Genomic DNA, 9,504 nt, shown 5'->3' on the forward strand with positions numbered 1-9,504 from the left:
TAATGAGTAGGACAAGAAAGAACTATGAAGAATTAAGGACAATGTAGAACAAGAGAGAAAAATGAAGAATAAGGAGCAAGAATCATTTTCAAAGAGAGACATTGAAATGGCCCTCACTGTATATTGTAAAACCAATGACACATTCATAAGATTATGATTTGATTTTCCTCATATGTCAAGGGGTTAATAATATTCAGACAATATAAGGAATGAAATTCAGCCAAAAATATTCAAATAACAAAAGGTGAATCACCTTAAGACCCTAGCAGTTTCCAGGGCTGGAATTCTTTTGACACATAGGAAACCCTCCCTCCCTCCCTCCCTCCCTCCCTCTCTCTCTCTCTCTCTCTCTCTCTCTCTCTCTCTCTCTCTCTCTCTCTCTCTCTCTCTCTCTCACACACACACACACACACACACACACACAGACCCGTAGGAGTGGCTACTATGTCCGGTAAACTCTTTAATGGAGAAAGTTAGGAAAGGATTTAAATCAACGGGGTTTTCTAGAGGGGAGAGTTAGTGTGATACGCTATATTTTTAGGTGGTTAGGATGGCTTATTTTCAGTAAAGTTATGAATAGTGCATAGGATTATTTAAATCAGCGTGCCACTCCTTTTCTCCCAGTATGCATAGGGGATACCAGGCAACCAGGCAACCTATGTAAATAGGGAGAAGCTGATGGTTTGTGATCAGAAAGCAAATACACAAGACACTGTAGTTTCTACAGGCCCAAGTCTGGAGTTAGACTTACTGCTCTAAGCAAAAGAAGCACAGCAATAATGTTATCAACCATTCTGGTTGTGGGGTAAAACCACAGCAGTATCTTGGGCAGGTAGTAATTCTATGTTCTTGGATATACCAAATGTCTGCTGATAAAGACAATTACAGGAAGACAAATCTCCGTGTTTACTTAGGATAGAGGAACAAGGCCAAGCAGTGGGAAACTGTTTTGAACTAGGGAATTAATTCCCAAATATGTACCAGAAAGGTAGTTAGCTATAGCAAAAATCTACAGCGAAGGACAGTCACTTTACTCACAAAGCAGTTACACCAAAAAGCCTTGCTTTTTGGTTTAGCCTTTACCAGATCCCTTGGTTCTTATAAGTTGCTTGTGAAAAGTTGCCTGAGCAGTTAATGTGTAATGTGGCAGCTTGTAGCAATATCTAAGTTAGTATGCACCTGAATTGGAATTTTTGTATTACCATTCAATATAATATGAATGACATATTCTGTAAAGTGTTTCTATTGACTTACACTAAGTCAGAGAAACATACCTTATTATCTAATTATGATTTTGCACAAATCTCTTAACAATCATATGACATTATTAACAAAGAAAATATGAAAACCTGGAAAAAATCTATTTGAAATACCTAAGTTTATTTGAAATGATTTATATTTACTATGCAAACATAATTCTTATAGATAGTATTTTATATAAGTGTTTTAATTACGCTTTTTTAAAAAAGGAATTGCAATCAACAAAGAAATATATAGTGAATGAAACAAGGAAATTAGGACAGGGACAAAGGAGAGCAAATAAATTTCTGCCTCAATAACAATCGCCCACCAAGCCAGGCATTCATTTTATTGGTTTATCTTGTGTCAGCTTAGAGCATGGTATTAAATTCAAGGTCTCTGACATCTCTCTCATCTCGTTTATATCTCTTTTCTCCTCATCTGCTACCCCCTTTTCCTTTTCTCTCCTTTTCTTTCCAACAGATTATAAAAGAAACATGAAACACAAATGAGTATATGACAGTTGTAACTCTGATGACAGATTATTTCATGCATTAACTTCAATGAGTTCAAAGAGGTGAAGATACTCTAAAATAGGAGGCACCGAGTTTGCTCTGTTGAACATTATGCCGGTGTTTGAGTAGAGCAGAAAGTGAACTGGAGGGGTGAGGTTTGGATGAAAAGGATCAAACATGTTTTTTCAGAAGCTGAAGGTTCAGTACCATAATACATATGGTACAGACAGAGAACCTGAGGATGGAAGTAAGGACACTGGGGTTGGGGACAGATAGAGAGGGGGCTATAGAGGTACAAGTGATCTGACGGAAATTGAGAAAGGGGACTTCATAGGAAAGGTGGGGGAATTAAATGATGAAGGTGGAAAGTAGGGTAAAGAGGAGAAGTAGGATACACCTGATTCAGTTGGGAAAAAAACAGGAGGTCTTAGAGAAGGGGAAGCAGGTAAATACAGAAGAGCAAAGTTAGTGGATGAAATAAAAATGTCTGAGAAAGCCACAAGGACTTGCAATTTATTCATAGATTGTCAGGGAAAGTAGAATAAATGTAATTACTATATTATCTAATCAGAAGAAAGAAAATACTATTTTCATTTATAAATAAGACTGATCAACGTTAATAAATCAATCAGCATTTCGGTTTTCCAGTAAGTTTGTATGTCATTAATATAAGTCTGATGCTGAAATTGGCAAATTTCAAGGCCTTTTTTTAAGTTTCAATTTCTTTTTATAGGTTTCATTTTACATTCCATCCACATTCCTTCCCTCAACTTTCTTCCTGCCAACCCCCCGCAAACACTCAGCACACTCCCCATTTCAACCAGTATTGGCTCCCATGGGAAATCGACAGACTCTAGCACATTAAGTTGAGGCAGGACCAAGCCCTTTTCCCTGCATTAAGGTTGAGCATGGCATCCTACCACAGGGAATGGGCTCAATGTGGTACATTTACAAAATGGAGTATGACCCAGCTGTATCAAAACAATGACATCGTGACATTTGCAGGCAAATGGAGAGACCTAGAAAAAGAAATCCTGAGTGAGGTAACTCAGAGTCAGAAAGACAAAGTACGTACTCACTCCTAAGTGAATATTAGATGTAAAGCAAAGGATAACCAGATTACAATTCACAGCTCCAGAAAAGCTAAGTAAAAAGGAAGAGCATAAGAGGGATACATAGATTATCCACAGGAGGGCAATTAGATGAAATCTCTTGGGGTAAACTGGGGACTGGGGGCAGGCAAAGCATTTTAAAAATCATTAAGCTATATCCCCATGTGTTCTTCAGTTAACAGGCAGACTGAGAGTGCTTTCTTTGTGGTCCCACATTAGATTGGCCCCCCAAACACAGAATATAGTTTGCACCATGACGTATGTGACCTTCTGTCTTTCTACAAAACCTCTGCTATAGAAGGAAAGCGCTGCACTAGAACATTTACCTTTGCATAAGAGATCTTCTCTAATTTGTTCAAGGCAGTGGAAAGCTCAGGCTGAATTTAGTTAATATTTGCCATTATAAGTTCATTTGCTTTAATGATAATTCATAAAATAGGCCCAGACAGATGAACACCATTGCTTTAGCTGAAAGTCAGCAGCATAATTGAGCTGTGGTAGATAGTAAACACATACAGAAATGTTAATGAACCCAGATATGATAGATGTGATGTTGCATTTTCTATCTCTTTGACAGATGATCTTACTAATGGAATTTGGAAACGTAATACTGTAATGATGACCATGAAAATGAAGGTGACTGCCTCTTTATGATTAGCAATTTAAATATGCAGTCATTTCAAAACATCTGTTTCATTTTTGTTCATAGATATACAGTTATGTTGGATTGCTATTCTCCCATCAGGCTGAGAAAATGAGAAAGTAGTAAGACTAAAGGTAAAGTTTACCTCTGTGCTGGTTTAATTAAAAACTATTTGCAACTGTAGGCTAGGAACAGAAGCTTCACTTGTCTTGTGCTTAAATGCGATATCAACTGAAGTTTCTGATTCTGTCATGTTATTAAATATAATGCCTTCAGTTTGCCGTAGTATTTTATTTGGTAGTAATATAGTATAATGTACATGAAACAACTCTTAAGAGTCTGACTTTTAAATTTTTATTTGGAAACAAGACTTAAATATTATACCTACTTTCTTATTGATATTTGTTTTAATCAATAATTTTCCCTAAAGCCTACAAAATGTTATTTTCCATATCCTACTATATGTTGTTGTGTGGTCCAAACCAGTATCATCTGTTTTTTTTTTCCACTAGATGCTGTAAAGCAATCTTTTAAAACCGAATGTTCAACAAATACATTTGTGACAAAATGTATATAGACTTTGAACTCAGAAGTAATTGCCACAATTTCATATTAGTAGAAAACTAGGACATAATATTAAAAGAAAAAGTTAGCCTATTGGCTAGATGTATACTTGACAATGGAAGAGGATTTGGAATAGTTTTATGGATAAAGTTTGGAGGAATTAGCACGAGCCTGGTAGAGAAACCATAGTGCTCAGATGTGGCCCAGGTATTTCCATACTAGCCTTGATAAAGCATTTTGCACTGTGCACTCTGAAAAACTGTGCACTCTGTATGTAACTGAAAAACATACACCTAGTCAATCTAGAAGACCACACAAGAATGTAGTCATCAAAGATTTAGAGGCATAGACCTGAAAAATTTTTACAAACACATTCCAAGGAAGCGTTATTTCATGGAGTATCCCTGGGATGCACAGGGTAGCAAAATCACCCAGCATTCATCCACTAAGATGTTCCATGTTTTCTGAAATTCAGGTAGGCTCAGATAAAATGTTATCAGATATTGGTATCATTTATGTAATGCCAGTTTTTCCTTCAAGGACAATATTAGAAATATGATATTAAGGCACCTTCTGCCCAGATTTCAAAGGGATCTTAGGGATATCAGGCAGAATGCAATCATGCAGAATAGTAAAAATTTTACAATAGATAAAGAAAAGTCAAAGGATTTCCAGACTTTCACAACTTAACTGTATGTTGGTGCAAAGTGACATGAAACCGATATTAATTAGTTTAATTTTATCTTTATCACACATGTTATTTTGAAAACTAAGTGTTTTATCTGAGAGCAGTAAAAGATTTATACTTATATAGCTTATGCACTTGAAATATATTTTTTATCAAATTTAAACTCTATTAGTTGACAGTAAAAGTGATAAGTTCTTTGATTGGTAGTTGACAGACTCAGAAATACTAATTAATCTTCAGTAATCTTCATTTCATTTCATTTACAGCAGAGTTAGGCTTCAGAAGGTTGCAGTAATGTAGGCATTTAAAGTGAGCATGTGTCTGCTTAGTTACTGCATCAAGATTGCTCATTTCAGTTCAGCTAATAGAGTTAAAGAGGGAATTTAAGTGACACATGAATGTTACAGGCTCAAAAGTTGTATAATGACTGGTAGCATTACTTAAACTGTAACTCTTATTGGGGGCAGTTTTCATAGAACTTTCTGGCATAATTTATAAATTCTGCCTTTCTTTCAAGATTGCAAGTTTGCTTGCATTTGGAAAAGCTGCTGCTGCTGGGTCCAGAACAGGACACCTTGATCATGTTATTGCTCCTTGTCATTGTTCTTCAGTATTTAAATAGGTTCTATAGCTCAAAGGAACAAATAAAAACAGGTTTCAGAAATCTGAACTGTGTTAATATTTTGAAACTACAAATTTGCTTATCCTTCAAAGGACTGGTTTAGCTAATTAATTCAATCTGAGACTGCAATGACCTCTAATCAAATTTAAATTCTTTCTCTTGGCAGCAAAAGAATGAGATTATTCAAATAATTGTCACAGCAATGAAAACAGAAAACCAATTAGAAGCTAATAATGAAGTATATCAATAGAAGAACAAATTAGGGAAAAGGTAAATTCTGGTTTAACAAGATTAAGAAGGCTAAACATTCAATTATTATAAATAAAGGAATGTACAAACATGCAGATGTAATATACACAAATAGCTAAAGAATTTCATTAGTCAATCATAACATCCTAGTTCCTTTCTTAAGTGATTTCTCTCAGAATCAATTTAGTCTGCTTCTTGCTACATGTTAAAGAGATTAAATTATTTATCTTGCAGTCACCCATGAGCCAAATTTAAAGCAAACTAGGCACAATATTATTATGCTGTATAGTCCTACATCCTGCCAGATGTAAAAAAGCACATGAAGAATAAATTAACTTCCTAAAAGTGTCTTGATTTCTTCATGATGGTATTCCTTGTTTTGTAGGGTTATTTTAGAAATTAACTTAGCATTGTGAACATTTGAGAGAGTGTTACTACCTCATCACATTATATAACATAATACTTAAGAAATGCAAACATGCCAGGGTGTCCATGAGTTAAGATTATGTAAAATATGAATTCAAAATAATTAAGTTAGTAATGAAAAAATAAAACAAAATTGATGTCATCAGTTTTAATAATTTGTTCCTGTTAACATTTATCTATATCTTTATTTATCTGCATATACATATTTCTTAAGTTGATAACATATTTTGTTTATTAGTTTAGTTTATTCATTCATTTCACTTCCTTTTAGTATGTAAAAACATACTAAACATGTCGGAGAAAATACTAACGTTTGTTTTCTTTTTCTTTTCCTTTCTTTTTCCCAGACAGGGTTTCTCTGTAACCCTGACTGTCCTGGAGTTCAGTCTCTAGACCAGGCTGGTTTCAAATTCACCCACCTGCCTGTTGGGGTCCAGCCCCGACAGGCTCATATGTTCCAGGGTATGGTGGGTGGATTAGAAATATTAGGCAGAAAAAGACAGAGATACAAAAGAAATAGACAGAGACACAGAATTGGGTCAGGAGAGCAACCCAGTAAATAAGGAATTCACCTACGTTCATTTTCCATATGCTTTATATACTCCTATCCAAAAGGGAGGAAAGAAGGTAAAATACTGTTTTACCATGATACAAATTAAAAAAAAAAAAAAAAACAGAGAAATTACCTCTTCAATACCTGAAACATCAAGTAACTATTTTCTGAGTTAAGTATGTTGTTGTTTAGGCAGGACATGCAGCAACCACAGCCTAGGCCAATAATCCTGTATGTAGCCACACCCTGGATCAAATATCCTGACAATGTTGAAAGAGCAAGAATAGGCCTCAACTCTCTGACCTTTGGTCAAGGTGGAATAGATAGATCTACATCCATCGCTCTGACACATGCCTCTGCCTCCAGAGTGCCGGGAATAAAGGCCTATGTCATCACCACTCAGGCAGCTAAGCTTCTTTTTATTGGTCACTAGGCTATTGTTTTGTTAGTGAGCAATAGAGCATTCTGATGTTCAGCATAGTTTAATGCTGCAATTACAGATTGCTTATACTGTAGCTTGTGCTTTATACTTACATTAATTAGTAACTATTGCTTACAGATTAAAATAAAACAATGTTCCAAGATAGTCACACATGTTAACAACTCACATATTCTGATCTGTTCCCTAGTTTTGTTGAAGATAAGTTGAAAAATACTTTTCTGCACTTAGCAATGTATTATGCCAATTAATTAGAGTGAAAATGTCCTGTGTCAATTTGGACAGTACAGAGAGTCCTGAGAGAGCCATGATTCCAGATGAACTTAGCTCTCAGTCATAGTTCTTAACTTCATCAGTACTTTCTACTAGCTATGCCATTTTATTTACTTAATGCTAATCAACAAGACATAGAAAGTGTATAATATGTCTATAATAATAAATAGAAACTTTTTCATACGCTAAGTTAAATTCTTACAAGGAGTCATAGGGTGAGAAAATAGCATTGAGAAGGTACTCAGAGAGCTCTGAATTTGGGTCATTCTAACACAAGAATATTCCAGAACCCAAGATGGCGTTTGGAGCTCCAGACATCATATCTGTTTTCTATGACAGTTTCATTAAATCATTCTGAGAAATCATAAACACATTTCTAAATGTGTAAATGACCCCTTAGGTCACTGGTTTTAGAAGTTTGATGAACAAATTTGCAGGAAAGTTAAAGATTAGAGTTATAGTGGAAAGGGAGTGAAAATAACTTACTAAATTCAGTCTTTGCTTCACTGGCCAACTATACTGTATATATACTGTAGTATAATGTAGAAATGTTAATTGAGTTGAGCAGCAAATGCCTGCAGATTATTAATGTGGGATTCCCCTCTGTATGCTATGAATATGTTTTGTTACCATTGGTTATTAAAGAAGCTGTTTTGGCCAATGGCTTATTAGAGTAAATCTGTGTGGGAAATCCTAACAGAGATACAGAGAGAAAGTAGGTGGAATCAGGGAGACACTATGTAGCTACCAAAGAAATGATACCAGCTGCCAGTCAGAACCTTACCAGTAGGCCACAGCCTCATGGTGATTCACAGATGAAAAGAAATGGATTAATTTAAGATGTAAGAGTTAGCTAGAAATATGCCAAAGTTGGCCAAACATTGTTGTGATTAATATAGTTTCTGTGTGGTTACTCACATCTGGGCAGTTGGGAAATGAATGAGCAGTCTCCACTTATAGGTTGTCTTTTACCTAAGGATAAAAATTTAAATATAGTAGATTTGATTGGAGAGATGGTTCAGTGGTTAAGAGCACTGCTAGTCTTTAAAAAACTGACTTTTTCTGGCATTCATGATGTACAGCTCACAATGACCTGTGCTTTCATAAGTGTGTGGCACACACACACACATACACACACATAAACACACACACACACAGAGACACAGAGACAGAGAGAGAGAGAAGATACAATAAAAGCAAAAGGAATACCCAGCTTTCATAGTCCACATCTCAAAGGTTACACATGTTGTATTTTCTTGAAATGCAAAAATATTTATCACTTCAATAGACATAAAGTTGAATTTATAGAGGCATCACAAAACCAAAAATATTAGTTTTTATTCTATTTTATGATCCATGTGGCTTTTGTCTCAGCTCACTCCTCCCCATCACCTACTATTAAATTTTCTTGGTCTGTTTTTACATTTTGGACTTTGCATATATCATTATGTTTGGAAAAATATATGAACATGTGCATTAAAATCTAGGGTTCACATATGAGGATATCCCATTTTTTCTAAATTTAAGTAACTTAATATCATATTATACTTTCCAGAGACAATAGTTTCCCTGAATTTTCATTATTATATTTTTATTCATAGCTGCATAATATCTCTAAATATGTTATACTTTTGTAATTCATTTATCTGTTTTTAGGCATCTATATTGACCCTATTTCCTTGCTGTTATAAATACAGCAACACTAAATATGATTGTTAATATAATCTCTATTATAGGACATAAAGTTCTTTGAATATGAGGTCAGAAATAGTGCATGTGGGTAACATAGTGATAATATTTTTAGTTTTTTGAGGAACCAGCAAACTGATTCCTATAATAGCTATGCTAGTTTCCCTTCCTGGGGCCGTAGCAGTGGCTCAGAGCTTGAGACACTTTACTGCACTTGTGGAGTCATTGAATCTGTAAGCACCTGTAACTAAACTCCAGGGAATCCTGGGTCTTTTTCTGGCCTCCAGGGGCATGGCAACCACATGTGTAAAAACTCAGGAAAATACACATAATCAAAGACATTGCAATTTACACTCCAACCATAAATGATCAAGGGTTCCTCTGTCTGCTTCCTCTCCAATACTTGATGCCATATTTCATGAAGATAGTCATTCTGACTATAGCAAGGTGATACCTCAAAGTCATTTCAATTTGACTTTCTCTGAGCACTAG

Source organism: Arvicola amphibius, chromosome 14, assembly GCF_903992535.2.
Source record: "Arvicola amphibius chromosome 14, mArvAmp1.2, whole genome shotgun sequence".
In the NCBI taxonomy this organism is placed as follows: Eukaryota; Metazoa; Chordata; class Mammalia; order Rodentia; family Cricetidae; genus Arvicola; species Arvicola amphibius.